We start from the raw sequence: 17033 nt of genomic DNA, 5'->3' as shown, positions 1-17033 counted from the left end.
AATAAACCCTTTTAGAGGCTGATGCCTACGTGTTGTATGTGAGTGAGGAATGGCACCCCTCCTGAGAGGAAGAGACTGGGAAATGAACCAGGAATACAGCGTGAACCAGGAAAGTGCTGCAATTCCTGAACACCTGGGCATTGGGAGCCCCATGGTAGGTAGTGCCTTTGGGAGATCTCACCTGTTGGCTACTCCTTCATGCTAAACACAAGGACATGAAAGGAATTCTTGGTGTTCCACTGTTCTGATTTTCTGATTTTTCATAATGCTTGATGTGGCCTACAAAGGCAGTGCCTTCTAAATTGTTAAAGATGGTCCTTACTCTCTGGCTTCGAATATTTAGGACCACACAATGGACTTGTTTTGAGCTTGTAAAGAAAGCTGTGGATTCATGCAGATGACTGCCTGCACAAACCCTTCTCGTTATTTTTCTCTGAACACACTCCTGGAACTGTGTCTACACTGTGCCCTGGGTAGGGAGGACAGAAGCTGTGTCAAAGTATGTGGGCAGGGGTATTAGTCAGCTCTGTGTCGGCTTAGAAAGAGTGTTTGCTCTTGTCTGTGACAGCAAGCTCCAAGTTACTTGATGAAGAAAGGCTCATAGGGAAAGACAATGATCCCTTGAGATCAAGTCCAACACCAGAGTCAAGAGCCCCAAGGGAAAGACTGTCTGTATCTGGAAAACTAGTTGGTTCCAGGGATGCAAAACTGGCTGCATTCACAATTACCTTCCTAATTTTGTTTCCTCACTCAGGGAAACTTAATTGAGTAACAATGCAATGATTAATGAGCATTCATGAGTAGTCAACTTCTGAGGTCCTGGAAATAGTAAATATGCCCCGTGATCCTCTGGCCCACAGCTCAGCTCTGCAGGAATGAGTGGCTTCATCTGGACCTTGAAGAGCCCTCCTCCCTGACGCTACCTCCTCACTTCATCAGAGCTGAGCTGACCCTCATCATCCAGGGAAGGAAGAGCAGGAGCTCACCACCCCTGGGCTGCTGATGTGGGAGCAGGTAGGAGGCAGCACAGCACTCACAGGACCAGCTTTGGTGGCCCAGGGGGGCGACATTGCAGTGAGAGAGCCCCTCACTTAGAGTAGTCTGTGCAGCCAGCTGCTGTGCCTCTTGATGTCTCTCCCTCTCAGCTTGCTTCCTCTCTCTACTCGAGCCCGGTAATGAGGAACTCTGTCCTTCTTAGTAGAAAGTGACCTCCTCTTACTGCCACTGTCTGTCAAGAGATCCCTACCCTGCCATCTCAGTCATCTGGAACCATCACAACTACCTTCATTCTCCTTTATCAAACATTTCAAGCACTTACCACCCTTTTGACATTTTCTTTTATAAATCTATAATACTGTTTGACCTTTTCTCAGTAAAACATAAATCTTTCCAAGATTTATAGTTAAGGCTTTGTAGATCAAATATATTAACTTTGGTCAATCCCATAAATTATTCTTGCATCTAAGGTATTCTGCAATCTTTAGCTTGTGGACACAATTACCTATGTTCACCTCCCTTACATCTACAATAGGTCTCATGCTCAGAAAGTAACTCTACGAAGGTTAGGTGTCTCCATCGTAAGTTCACCTTATACACTTGTTTCCTCTGATTGCTGGTGTAGTCCCTTGTTCGACATTAAATGTTTAGAATTTATTTGAGAATACAAAAAAATATTTTTGAGAATATGGAGATGGATTTAGCATTGTTTCTAATAAGTTTTTCACTAAAACCTATTTGTACCTTTACAAAGCCCCTTAAAAGCACCCAGAAATTTAACATGAAGTCATTTTTATATTTATGAATTCAATATGATGAATTTTAATATAAATGTGAACATCACATTACCACCATTTTTAGGGTTATTCCCTAAAAGGAAAGAAAGAAAAATACAAATTCTAAATAATCCTATAAACTATAATAAGATTTTGGGATTTCCCACCAATAATATAAGACCTGGAAAAGAAATAGTTGTTATTAATTATTATTATTTGAAGAATAATATTTGAAGAATGTGGATATATTTTTAGAAAATCATTAAACTAAAATGCATTCCTTGGAACAGGGCATCTTATTAACACAAAAAAATCTAAATCTTTAATAATACCATAACCAAAACAGAGATATAATGTCCATGCACATCATTCTTAAGAACATTAAACCTCTCTCACATTAAACACTCTCAATACAAGATAATTATAACCTATATATGTATATTCCAAAAGTCAGGAAAATTTGCTCAAAAAATGATTAAAATACCCAGAGGGAAATGTCTGTGACTAGAACGAGAATCTGAAACAGTAAAGACGACGTTTTTCCAAATTAATTTTTGACCTTCATGGAACCTTTAGTAAATATTCAATAATATTGCTCTTCCAACATGGCTAAAGGATTAAAACCTCCTCAACAAGAACAGTTTGCTACCTGGAAAAAACATTTGGTACAGATTATATTTGGTGAGTCTCTGTTCAACTTTCATTTATTCTATAAGGAGAAAAAATTTTAATGAAAGAGACACCAATAAAAATAAAGTGGGAAGAAAAAATTAGAAAGAAACTGAGAAATTATTTACCATTATAACATAGATGGTCACTTACAATCATTTATTTTTAAAAATGTAAAAAGGGAAACACCTGAATTTTTTAATCTGACAGGGGCAACCTTTAGATGGTCATAAAGAGGAAAATGAAAAATGAAAATGAATCAAAACTGAATTTTTTGAAAGGCAAGTTAACACAGTCAATATCCAAAGTGAGCATGTTTCAAACGCCATTCCCAGATGGTTCAATATTGTAATATGAGAATCACATGATTCAAAATATGCATAAGTATCATGCTTCGTTTTAGAAATTCTAGGATTTCCATATTTAGAAATTTCATGTTGGTTGTATTTATAGAGAGAATGTAGTAATTGCAGGGAAATCAGGAAAATAATAACAGCAGTGTTTCCCCATATATTTTAGCACAAGGAGCGCCCTAGTTCCAGGGGATGTGAAGTGTGGACATTGCAGGAACCAGGCACTGTAAACCAAAGAGCCTTCCAATGGTCGCTGAATCTGTCTAGAGTTAGGGACTTCACGTTTCCACATGGTTAGGCAGAACAAACCACGGCAGCCACCAGGATGCTGGGCAAGGGAGGACTGCTGGGGATGCAGCAGGCACTGCAGCTGGGGTCCACAAAGGAACCTACACATCACTGAGCAGACAGCCTTGTGAGAGTTCAGATGGCAGCTCCACACCTGGGGCATCAGGTGCAGATGGTTCAGACCTGGAACTGCACATACCAGGGAAGTTCCCACGAAGCTGAAGTGGTTCCCCTCTTCCAGAAAGCACCTCTGGAGACCACTAAATACCCTTGCTTTGTTTTATTTTATTTTGTTGCAGATTGTAATGGTAGTTAGAGCTTCTCATCAAAGAAATCCAACAGTGAGACAAAATGAACAATTTCTTGATTTTCCTGGGTCTAAATAAAAGATATGGAGGTTATCCTGGAGAATACCTATTGGGAGGGAATTTTGAGTTCCTGTTGTCCCCCTTTCTCAGGAAAACCAAAAACCCTCTCCAGAATCTATAAAGAACTCAAAAAACTTTACACCAAGCATCCAAATAGCCCAATCAACAAATGGGCTAAGGAAATGAACAGACACGTCACAGAAGAAGATCTACAAGCAATCAAAAGATGCATGAAAAAATGTTCAACATCTCTATTAAGAAGAGAAATGCAAATCAAAACTACCCTAAGATTCCAGTCCACCCCAATTCCAATGGTGATTATCAAGAATACAAGCAACAATAATTGTTGGCGAGTATGTGGGGAAAAAAGTACACACATACATTGCTGGTGGGATTGCAAATTAGTGCAGCCACTCTGGAAAGCAGTGTGGAGATTCCTTAGAAAACTTGGAATGGAACCACCCTTTGACCCAGCTATCGCACTCCTTGGCCTATACCCAAAGGCTTAAAATCAGCATACTACAGTGAAGCAGCTACATCAATGTTAATAGCAGTTCAATTCACAATAGATAGATTGTGGAACCAATCTACATGCCCTTCAATAGATGAATGGGTAAAGAAACTGTGGTATATATAAACAATGGAATATTATTCAGCCACAAAGAATAATACAATTATGGCTTTTGCAGGTAAATGGAAGCAGTTGGAGAATATCATGCTAAGTGTAATAAGCCAATCCCAAAACACCAAAGGCCAAATGATATCTGTGATAAGTGGATGATGATACATAATGGGAGGGAGGTAAGAATGGAGGAAGGATGGATTGTATAGAGCAAAAAATAGGGGAGAGGAAATATAACAGAATGAGACAAATATCACTACCACATATACATGTATGATTACATAAATGGTGCGACACTTGACAAACAGCGAAACAACAATGGTACCCATTTGTGTACAATGACTCAAACTAAATAAATTTAAAAAAAACAAAAACTCCATGGAAAGAGGAAACCAAACAGGAACTCGTAACTTCATCTCCCTGGGAATCATGGAGGACTCTGACCTGCAGTCCATCCTATTTCACATGCTCCTGTCCATGGACTGGTCACTGTGCTGGGGAACCTGCTCATCATCCTGGCCACCATCTCAGACTCCCACCTGCACACACCAATGTACTTCCTCCTCTCCAACCTCTCCTTGGCTGGCATTGGTTTCACCTCCACCACCGTCCCCAAGGCTCTGTGGATCATCCAGACTCAGAGCAGAGTTATGACCTTTGCAGGCTACATCTCACAGATTTATTTTTTGTTTGTTTGGTTTTTTTGTGCATGCCAGGTCAATGTGCTCTGGACAGTGATGGCATATGAACGTGTCATGGCCATCTGTCAACCCCTGCACTATATGTCCATCATGAGCCCACAGTTCTGTTTGTTTATAACTCTGTGGACCTGGATGATCAGTGTCCTGGGCTCCCTTCCAGAGACCATGACCATCTGAAGGCTGTTCTTGTGCACAAACAGGGAAATTCCTCACTTTTTCTGGATCTTCCTGAAGTTCCAAAGCTTGCCTGTTCTGACATCTTCATCAATAACATAGTGGTGTACTCTGTGACCATCATCCTGAGTGTTTTCCCTCTCACTGGCATCCTCTTCTCCTATTCTCAGATTTTCTCCACCATCCTCAGGATCTCATCAGCTGAGGGGAAGTACAAACCTTTCCCACCTGTGGGTCTCACCTCCTGGTGGTCTCCTTGTTCTATGACACTGGCCTTGGGGTCTACCTCAGTTCTGCTGCTTCACCATCCACTAGGATGAGTCTGATGGCCTCAGTGATGTACACCACGGTCACTCCCATGTTGAATCCTTTCATCTACAGTCTGAGGTACAGAGATATCAAGGTGACTATGGGGAGAGTCCTCAGCAAGGTGGTGCCTCTCAGTGAAAGGTCCTTTGCATGAATCTCCTCATCAGTGTTGTGCATGATTCTGAAGACCAGAGAGCCTGGACCCCTTCATCCAATATTTGCACCCCTTCTGCTTTTATTTTGATCTTTTTCCTTGGGTCTTCCAATTGGGTCTTTCTGTCCCTAGCTACTATTCATCATGTTACATATTAGAATACACTTTTCACTTTCTAAGCAGTCATTTTAACATTCTGTGGTACAATCTGTTTTCATACACTAACACCTAAGAGTTTGTTTGGAATAATTGTTGACACATAATAATCTGATATATTTTTGAGTACATTGGGATAATTTGACAATCATGAATAATATGTGATGATCAAATCTGTAATTTTTCCAACTCTTTAAACATTTCAAAATTGCTGGAGTTGGGAAGCTTTGAACTCCTCATGTTCTCTGTAAAATGTATAACTAATTGTTGGAATATAGTCATCCCACTCTGCAGTAGAACGTTAGAACTTATTGCCTCTGGGTAACCGTACCTGGGTCCTCATTATTCAAACTCCCTTCTCCCTTTGCTAATCTCCTGCAACATCTGCTCAGCTCCCCACTCCTGTGGAAGCAGCTTCATTAATTTCTATGTATGACCAAGAATATGCTAAGTTTGTAGATTTTAATTAAATCTTGCACTTTTGCATAACCCCTGAAGTGGAGGGATGTTCAATTAAAGTATTTTGGAAATGTTGCCCTGGTTACATAGCCATTGACACAGTTGTTTTCCTTGATGATGAGAATAAGACTAACTCAAAACATTTCCACTTTTGATCTGATTCATTTTTCTTTCAGTCACACGAGGCAACATGGTTGAATTTTCCTACTCAACACAGTATGGCTTCCTTAACTATCAGAACTATATCTTATTCACTTTTGCAACCAAGAAGCCTAATGCAGTTCTTGGTACAAAAATATTGATGCTTGATAAATCTTTTAAAAGTGGAAAGAAAATCAGAGAAGTGAGTGGTTAAATATCAAATAGAATGTGGATAAAAACATAAAAATTCAAAAGTTTAGTACTAGATTTTAAGCTAGAAAAGAAATGAAAAGCTGTTGATATTAATATCAATAAGAACAACACTCAAGATGTGACAGCAGCTATTTCAGTGTGTTATCCACATCATCATATTACTTTTTCCAGTAACTCATTTATGGGATGTTTTAGCCCATTTTCCATTGCTGTAAAAAAGGACCTGAAGTTGGGTACTTTGTTCAGCAGGGAGTATTATATAGATACTGGTTTAGGAACATGAAAGTCCAAATAGTATAGCATAGTTTTCAAGTGACTCCCTAGTCATAGCATATCATTGTAGAAGGAGTCATGGCCAAAGCATATGCACAAAGCAGAGGCCACATGGAAAGACGAAAGCCAGAGAGACCGGAGGGATGTCTTGCTCCTCCATAGCAACTAGGGTATCAGTAGAACTGCATTAATAACTTCTAGGGGTAGCAACCCAATGACCTAACAGCCCTGCCCCATAGTCCACCTCTTAACCTCTCCACCCCTGGCCAAAACCACACTGAAGACCTAGTTTGCAATCTAAGAAGCTTTGGAAGACACATTTAAACCACACCCAAACCAGAGCATGCAACTGGGGACACTATCTCCTCTGTTTAGATAAGAAAGTAAGAGCTTACAGCAGCAAGGTCTTTCACACAATGTCACAGATATGGTGATGAAACTGAACCCCAGGGCTGTATAAGTCAGGATTCTTGCACAAGTGTGATCTTAGTTCTTTCAAGCCAAGTTTTATAACAATAATAGCTAAACCTTAAAGGAAATGAGAGTTCTCTGACCTAAATTCCCACTTCCAGAATTCCACTTAGTAGCTGTTTTTCAAATATGGTGTTCTTAGCCGGTTCATGCCTGTAATCCCAGTGACTTGGAAAGCTTGAGTGATGAGTGGCTACCACATTTGGCAACACCAACAGAACATCTGTATCATCACAGGAAGTTCAATCAATCACTCACAAAATAATTTTGCAATGTAAATACCTGCTCCTATAGGGGTTGAGAGAATTCAGGCAGGTGTGGCACCTGGAGGGTATCTCTGTATGGTGTCTATACAGCTCTGTCTCTTGAGGCTGGAGTTGAGAAACATGCAGGGACTCTCATCAGCCAATGCTGTGGAAGGTCACTTGGGGAGAGAAGGTGGATGGTCTTCAGCACAGGTGGCTCTTAGCTCCTCCTATTCTCCTTTCCTCCCATGGAAGGAGTTGAGCCTAAGGGTATCCTTCTTGACACTGATCTGGCTTGCAGACTGCCTCATGGTGACAGATGATGGGGACCTGGGTAATGTTCATGAAGGTGAGACCTGAGTCACAGGCATGCATGGGGGAGCACAGCTCTGGGATCCAGAGCAATACTGGCACTGGTACTGGGGGCAAGCACCTCCACTGAGACACTGTAACAGTGTGCCAGACATGGAGGGGGTTTAGCAGCCCTTTATTCAGGACCAGAAGTCCAGGCCTTACAGAAGCTCTGGGATCCCTTAGGGAATAACTCTGTGGCAACTGATCCACAGTCCAGGAGATAACCACAACAAAATATAGTAAGTATAAAAATATTTTCACATTAACAAAAGAATTTGAACTCTCTGTTGCAAATTGTGTACCACTTAGGGAAATAGATTTCTTGAAATGCATAAATGGAGGCATATATTCAATTGGCATTTAAATCATAAAATCAATAACCGTATTTATCCTTACATCCTATGTAAAGTTGTAAGGATGGCATGTCAAAAATTAATACTGCAAATGCATGTAAAATTATAATATTAATATTATAATAGTTATCATTTTTTGTTCTTTTCTTTTGAGTCAAGATATTTTATTAACAATCAAGACATAGTTAAGATAATGCAATTAGATTACCAAGTACAAAATCAACATAAAAAATCAGTAGTTTATATTTTTAAACAATCATTTGAAGATTGAAAGGAAGAAAAGTTTTCATATATAACAGTAACAAAAATATATTAATATGTTTGTCAATAAAATGTGAGGCCTATTAAATAAAAATTAAAATACCCCTGAAGGCAAAAAATAGCCTTTCTAAAAGTAGAAAGAACATATTATTGTGTAAATTAAATTGTAAATTTAATAAAACCTCAATGAAAACTTAGCAGTTCTAAACTATATCACCTGGTGCTAAATTTAGTGAAAAAGATAAAAAAGCACAAAAAAACACTAAGGCATTATTTAAAAGCCTAAATAATTTCAGAGTATCATACTGGTCTATTAGCCAAATGGAAATCCCAGAAGTAAATACACTCAGATACATATAAAAATTGAATGTATCAGGAGGACATCATCTAAAATCACTGGGAAAAAGAAGTAGTCAATAAATGTTACAGGGATAAGTAGAGTAATATCCCTGCCTTACCTCATATACCATGAAAAATTCCATATGTACCAAAGATATTTTTTAAATAACACAAGAAGAAAACTGGAAATTTTTTTCTTTATAAATCTGGAGTTAGCGAGATATATCTAGTCTTTCATGACTCAAAATACCTAAGTCATATATTATTTCATGAGTACTTTTTGTTACATAAAAATCCATTTTTTTTGTGGAAAGAAGCATCCTAAACAAACTTTTTTAAAAAGACAACTAAAGGAGATACTTATAGGTCATATCAGAAAGAGCTATTCCTCCTAACATGTAAATTGACAAAATCATAATCCTTTTGAAACATCGAAAAAGGAAATAAAATTTGCTATTAATAAACAATAGTTAACTTCATCTATTAAAGAAGAGAAATGTAAATTTAAACTGCAGATGAAAGAACTTTTTCTTTCTCTCCATTGGCAAAAATCCAAAGTTAGTTAACATACTCTATTGATAGGACTCTGGAGGGGAAAGCATTTTCTCATGCATTCTGACAGCAGTGTGTCAAAACCCAGAGATATTGTGTTTTGGTCTATATGATTTCTGGAATTGAGAAGGATTTGATTGATGTACACAGATGCACCATTGTTTGAGGTATAAATATTTACAATCATTATGTCTTCCTGATTTACAGTTCCTTTAAGCAGTATGAAATGTCCTTTATCCGTTCTGACTAACTTTGGCTTGAAGTCAACTTTATAAAATATAAGGATGGAAACCTATACTTCTTTCCTGAGTCTATGTGCATGGTATGTTTTTTCCCATTCTTTCACCTTTATTCTGTGGATGTCTTTTTCTATAAGATGAGTCTCCTAAAGACAGAACTTTAGGAGAAGTTCTCCTAAAGTTCGGTGTTTTTTAATCCAATCGGCCAATCTATATCTTTTGATTGAGGAGTTTAGGCCATTAACATTCAGCGTTATTATTGAGATATGATTTGTACTCCCAGTCATTTTGGTTTATTTTTGCTTTTTAACTTCACTTGGTTTCTCCTTTAACTAGCCTTTCCTTTAGGGTAGTTCCTCCCTTTGCTGACCTACATTGTTGTTTTTCATTTCTTCCTCATGGAATATTTTGCTGAGAATGTTCTGTAGCACAGGCTTTCTATCTGTAAATTCTTTTAGTTTTGTTGATCATGGAAGGATTTTATTTCATTTTCAAATCTGAAGATTAGATTTGCTGGGTATAAGATTCTTGGTTGGCAACCATGACTTTCAGAGTTTGGAATATGTTGTTCCAGGTCCTTCTTGCATTTAGGGTCTGGACTGAGAAATCTGCTGATACCTGTATTGGTTTCCCCCTATATGTAATCTGATGCTTTTCTCTTGCAGTCTTTAAAATTCTATCTTTATTTTGGATGTTAGGCACTTGCATTATAATGTGCATTGGTGTGAATCTGTTGTGATTTTGTGCGTTTGGTGTTCTGTAATCCTCTTGTATTTGATTTCCATTTTATTCTTCAGGTTTCGGAAATTTTCTGATATTATTTCATTGAATAGTTTCTTCATTCCTCTGGTTTGTATCTCTGTGCCTTCCTCAGTTCTGATAATTCTTAAATTTGGTCTTTTCATGATGTCCCATAGTTCTTGGAGGTTCTATTCATGATTTATTCACATCTTCTCTGTTTGGTTAACTTTATTTTCAAGATTAAATATTTTGTCCTCATTGTCATCTAGTCTGTTGATGATGCTTTCCATTGAGTTTTTTATTCGATTTGTTGTTTCCTTCACTTCAAGGATTCCTGTTTGTTTTTTTCAGAATCTCTATCTCTTTGTCAAAATGATCTTTTGCTTCCTGCAGTTACTCTTTCAACTGTTTATTGGAGTGATTGTTCATTGCCTGTATTTGCTCTCCTATCTCATCCTTTGCTTCACAAATCATTTCAATTATGTATATTCTGAACTCCTTTTCTGACATTTCTTCTAACATGCTGTCACTGGATTCTATTAATATAGAATCTAGGTTTGTTTGGAATATTTCTTCCCTTGTTTTTTCATGTTGTTCACATATCATCCCCTCTAGTAGTGTAGATTTGCGTATTGCAGTTTCCCCCCTATAGCCCTATTGTGAACCAGCAGGTTACCAAAACCTCTTCTTTAAGGGGGAGATCAATATTAGCACAACCCAGTACAGACAATATGCAGCCCTAAACCGAATAGCCCCTATGAAGACATTAACAATATTGTCATAATAAACAGAGAGTATGAGTTTGATTTTTATCTACAGTATATCAAATAGATTTGCAATGAGGTCTACAGATTCTAGTGGTGGACAAAGAGGATGGGGAGGGTGTAGGATGTAACTGTTAATGGGATAAGAAAAGAGTATATACAAGTATTAGATCATAGGAAGAGTAAAAACAGAATCAAAAGAAGTTGTTTCTTAGCATGAGAAGAGGGAGAAAGAGACTCTAAGGAAACAGGTAAACAAAAGAAAAATAGAGTGAGAAAAATAAAGAAATAAAAACTTAAAGGTTTTGAAAAAGAAGGAAAAAAATCTATACTATAACAGTCATATGCTATTCAAATGCTCTAGTCTTCAGTTGCCTGACAATGAGCTTCTGGTCTCCAAGGCATCTCAGGATGTGATTGGCCCCACCTAAAGATGGTCTCGTCCACTTCCAGGATAATCCATGTATGCTGTACTGGCTTCCAAAAGTATTGGCAAATGGGGAGTTGGAGCATGAGGCATGAGTGCTGAGTCCATGTAGGGTTTGGTCAGTTAACCTAGGGGTCCCGGAGGTGAGGCAAGGTTGGTCAAGCTGAGCGGTCCTGGAGGCAGGTGCAGTCATTTAGGCCAGGGGTCCTGTAGGCAGCCATGTGTAACCAAACCTGTAAGTACTGAGACAGTGGACTTCCAGGCAACAGCAGGCACATGGTGATCTGCTAGCAGTCTGCCCACCGTCTGCAGGCTACCAGTGGATGATTGGCAGGTGGACCTTGGGCGATGGGTGATGCGTAGGTGAAAGGCAGGCAATGGGCAGAAAAGAGGCAGGCAAACAGGCAAATGGTGGATGATAGGCAGCAGTCAGTGAGTGATCTAAACTCAAAAAGTAGTCAGTATGCTGGTAGACTGCAGGAGATTGAGGTGGACAAATGAGGTAAAGAGCAGGGGATCCATGAGCAGCAAACATTGTCTCACAGACAAACAGATATTCCTCTGCTTGAATACAGAGTTACAAAGCGACTAGGAATGCTGCCCCAAACTAGTCTGCCATCTTGGATCTCCTGCCATCTTGTATCTCCTCTTTATTCTTAAATTACACTATTTAAAGAATCATACTGTTATAAAGAACAAAGTTCTAGTTGTCTAGGTCAAGTTCCATTGATTCCTTTAATTATCTTCTGAATGACCAGATCTCTGTTAAGATAAATAGATAGATGATTAATAGACCAAAAAGGCTCTAAATTTGGACATAATATTTTACTGATCACATTATTTGAATTTTGATTTTATTGATTTACTGAAAGAAGAAGTTATACTAGCAACTGCCTCTCCATAAGCAAAAGGACATTGATTCTTTTTAACTAGTTATACCATGAGGTAACAGAGAAAATGACATACACTTGTATAACTTCAAATGAGTGTCACGTTTTTCCTTAAAACCCACTTATTATCTTCAGAAGGTTCTAATTGCTGATGATCTAGCATATATACAAGAAAATAAACTCAGACACAAAAAAAGGAAAAGAAATTTAAGAAAATGATTTTTGTGTTTTAAGGGCATATTCCAGGATGCAGAATGTGTAGGTAGTATTTATATCATGCTTTATATATTATTTAAAGAATTAAATACAAAGGACAAAAAGCAAAGGACAAATAAGCAAAGGACAAAAAGTTTTGAAAAGTAGTTCAACGGATGCAATTCGTTTTCTTTAAATAAAATATTCCAATGCTGAAAAATGCTTGATTTGGGATGAAGAGGTAAGGGTCTTGTGAATTGTTAAAGATGGTTCATATTCTCTGCACTGAGTACTATGGACCATGCAGCCAGCTTGTTTGGAAATGTAAAACTCTAGATGTCTACACAATCTACCTTCTACAGTCAACCCATCTCTAAATTCACTATTCTAAATAAATGCATGGAACTTCATCTGCACTGAAATGCACTGCTGAATATGGAAGCTTTGCAAGGTCATTGGATGGACAAGGTCATTGGAAGAGCTGTGTGTGGAGTTTCAAGTGGTCTATGCACAGCTCCCACTCAAGGTGCAAGTCTCACATGGGCTTGGATACTGTTTGCTCATACCTGGGAAAGACCAAGAAACTCCATCTCACATAGTGAGTATCTCCTCATACTCATGAAAAAGGACAATAATCAGTAGAGATCAAGTCCAGAGACAAAATGACATCATGAGCCAACAGCCCCAAGCGAAGGACAGACATAACTGGCAAACAAGATGGTCCCAGGGATGCATAACTAGCTGCATGCACAATTACGTCTCCAGTTTGGTTTCCTTGCTCATGGGAATGTAATTGCTCAGAGAATACAGCAACAAGGAAAGAAATAATTTAATGAGCACTCATGAGAATTCACCCTCTGAGATCCTGGAAATAGCAAATATGCTCCTTGATCTTCTCACACAGCTCAGCTATGCCAGGAATGAATGGTTTCACCTGGGACTTGAAGACAACTCATGCCTGACACAACCTCCTGCCCTTCATCAGAGCTGAGCTGACCCTCATCACCCAGGGAAGAAAGAGCAAGAGTTCACCAACCCTGGGGCTGCTGATGTGGAAGCAGGTAGGAGGCAGCATGGTGCTCACAGGACACTGCAATGAGGAGGGCCCCTCACTTACAGCAGTCCATGCAGTCATTTCCTGTGTCTCTCAAATTCTCTTCCTCTCAGATCCTTCTGTTCTTACTTCCTCTTTTTTCTGAAGCCCAGGTCTCAAGATATCTAGTCTTCCTCCTGGCATTGTCCACCTCTTAGCTCCCAGCTCTCTCAAGTTCTTACCCTACCATGTTGGGTAATTTTGGAGTCACCACAAGTATCGTGCCTCTCCTGAACCAAAGATACTTCTTTGTCTTTTATCTGTAACTCTCTACTCATGTGTTCACTCATTCCCTCATGGTGCCTTTTGGGTTGAGGATGTGGCTCACTGGATAAGCACCCCATGTTCTATCCACAGCATCAATAAAGAAGAAATAAATAAAATCAAATTTCTTCTTATCTTTGACTAACCAAATTATTTTTGCACTCTAATTTTCTGCACTGATATTTTCTCCTTCAGGTGTTTTCGACGTATGCTTCTAATTACTGGGGTTTTTTTTCCTTTTATTTATAGCAAAAATCTTACTCAGAAAGTACTTTTATAAACAAAGATAATTTATATCCATGTATATATTTGAGTTGCATTTTTTGTGTATTTTGCAGTCAGCTGCTTTAGACTCCTGTTCCACATAAATGTTTAATAAAATAAAGAGTCTTCCATGAATTGATGTGCCTGCCTGTATCTAGGAAGTTCACATGCTGAAGTGCAGTAGGAAGAAGAGCCCAGAGCAGCCACCAGGACATTGGGGAAGGACTGACTGCCAGAGACACAGCAAGCACTAGAGTCAGGACCTACAAACAGGCATGAACATAAGAATGCCAAGAGGGCTTAACAACCAAGAGGCGGCTCCAGACCCAGAATGTGAGGCTCAGGTGGTCCTATGAGCCTGAAGATGCACATTCCCACGAACTTTCCAGGTGACATCCAGGTGGCTGTTCCAGGAACACCGTTTGAGAACCACTGACCTGGAGCCAGTTTGCCTGGAGTTAAACATAGTAACTTCAACTTGTCAGCAAAAACACCCAATGATAAGAAAATATACAATTTCTGAGATCTGGAGGTTTCATTAAAAGACACTGGAGGCACCCTGTGAATCCCTTCTGGAAGAGAAGATTGAGTTCCTATTCCCTCCTTCTTGAGATACCCTGAAACTCCATGGAAAGAGGAAACCAAACAGGAACTGGAAACTTCATCCCCCTGGGATTCACAAATCATCGTGTCCTGCAGTCACTCCTCTTTGCTCTGCTTCTCTCCATGTACCTGGTCACTGTACTGGGGAACCTGCTCATAATACTGGCCTTCATCTGAGTCTCCCACCTGCACATGCCCATGTACTTCTTCCTCTTCAACCTGTCACTGGCTGACATTGGATTCACCTCCACCACTGTCCCCAAGGCTCTGAGGAACATCCAGAAGCAGAGCAGAGTTATGACCTTTGCAGGATGCATCTCACAGATTTATTTATTTTTTTATTGTGTTTGGATGCCAGGACAATTTGCTTCTGACAGTGATGGCCTACGACCGCTTCGTGGCCATCTGTCACCCCCTGCACTACATGGCCATCATGAACCCACAACTCTGTCAGCACATGGCTATCGGGTCCTGGTTGATCAGTGTCCTGGGTGCCCTTCCAGAGACCATGACGATCTTGAGGCAGTCATTCTGCACAAACAGGGAAATCCCTCACTTTTTCTGTGATCTTACTGAAGTTCTGAAGTTCACCTGCTCTGACAAGCTCATCAATAACATAGTGGTGTACTCTGTGGCCATTGTCCTGGGTGTTTTCCCTCTCACTGGCATCCTCTTCTCCTATTTTCAAATATTCTCCTCCATCCTGAGAATCTGATCAGACAGAGGCAAGTACAAAGCCTTTTCCACCTGTGGGTCTCACCTCTTGGTGGTCTCCTTGTTCTATGGCACTGGCCTTGCAGTTCTGTGGCCACAATGCCTTCAAGGATAAGTGTGATAGCCTCAGTGATGTACACCATGGTCACCCCCATGCTGAACCCTTTCGTCTACAGTCTGAGGAACAGGGATATCAAGGTGGCCCTGGGGAGAGTCCTCAGCAAGATGGTGCCTCTCAGAGAAAGGATGGATGCACTTCTCTCGTGAGTCACAATGTGCATGATAGTGGAGACCAGAGAGCTTCCCCTCTCCATCCAAAGCTGTGGCTACCTCTGTTTGGTATATTTTAAGACATTCATTCTTTACATCTTCTTTGAACTCATTCATACCTAAGGACTGTTCATAATTCAACATATTCAATCACCTGTACACTCTCTTACCAGTCATTGTAATTTTGTGTGAAAACAACTGGTCTTTTTCATTTGCAGTTACTTACACTGAGGTATGGGCATTTGTATTTTTATTGATACATGATACTGGAATATGTTGGTGGAGCACAGTGTGATATCTCCATGCATGCTTGAAACATGTACTGATCAAATCAAGGCAATTGGCATATACTTCTCCAAAAACATTTATCATTTATTTTTACTGGGACACCTCTCATTCCTCTCTTATAGTTTCTAGAATTTAAAAATCAATTGATATGAAATATTCTCCTCTATGGTGCTGTAGAACTTTAGAAATCATTTTATTCGTGAACTGGACTGACACCCTCTACCCAACCTCCCTCTTACCCCACCTGACTTCCAGGGACCACTGTTAGTACAACAACTGTCAACTTCTACGACATAGACATTATCTCCTTCCTCACATGTAATAGAACCTGCAGCCCTTTCTTTCTGGTCTTTTGGGCTGCTATATATCCTAAAAATGATGGAATTCTACCTCCAGTATTGAGTTAATTCTGTCTTCAAAACTCATTTGCAGGAATATTTTCTAAGAGGCTGAGAATAAATTAACCCTATCATATGGCATTACTGTGCTTCACATCACATCAATGCTATTGACATTTTTTTAATCACTTTCTAAGATTCCTTGCGTTTCAGAAATGCCTCTTTCCCACCTTTGCAACCACAATGCCTCATCCAGTTTTTGGAAAAGACTTTTTTCCCAGTGAATATTTGTCAAATGTAGTGAATATTAGTTGGGCAGATGGTTAAAAGTAAAATAGAATATGAAACAGAAAATGCAAAGTTTAAATTGAATAAAAGATTTTGAGCTGGAGAAGACAATCGGAGTAATTTATGCTGATATTAATAACAACAACCCTCACTAGTTTCCAGAACTATTTCCATGGTTTATACACATTACATCACTATGTTTCCCAGTATCTCTTTTATGTGACATATTAGTCCATTTGCATTACTATAACAAGGTGTCAGAGACTGAGTATGTTACAAAGAAGACTATCTCACAGTTTGGAGGCTATAAAGTCCAATTAGCATGACTCCAGCTCTGGTGAGGGAGCCTCTGACTTCATCCCATCCAGGTTAATGGATCTGTGCCAGAAGCATTCCCAAGAGAGAGAGATAACATGGAAAGACAGGAA

At 39.4% G+C, this 17033-nt stretch overlaps 1 pseudogene; it reads left to right on the top strand.

The window, feature by feature from the left end:
* Nucleotides 1–14731: 14731 nt before the first annotated feature.
* On the top strand, nucleotides 14732–15688 carry LOC124968104 (olfactory receptor 7C2-like; annotated as a pseudogene).
* Nucleotides 15689–17033: the final 1345 nt, after the last annotated feature.

This window comes from Sciurus carolinensis, chromosome 17 (genome assembly GCF_902686445.1).
Source record: "Sciurus carolinensis chromosome 17, mSciCar1.2, whole genome shotgun sequence".
In the NCBI taxonomy this organism is placed as follows: Eukaryota; Metazoa; Chordata; class Mammalia; order Rodentia; family Sciuridae; genus Sciurus; species Sciurus carolinensis.
The sequence above is the reverse complement of the archived record's forward strand: the minus strand, read 5'-3'. Positions and strand labels throughout refer to the sequence as shown.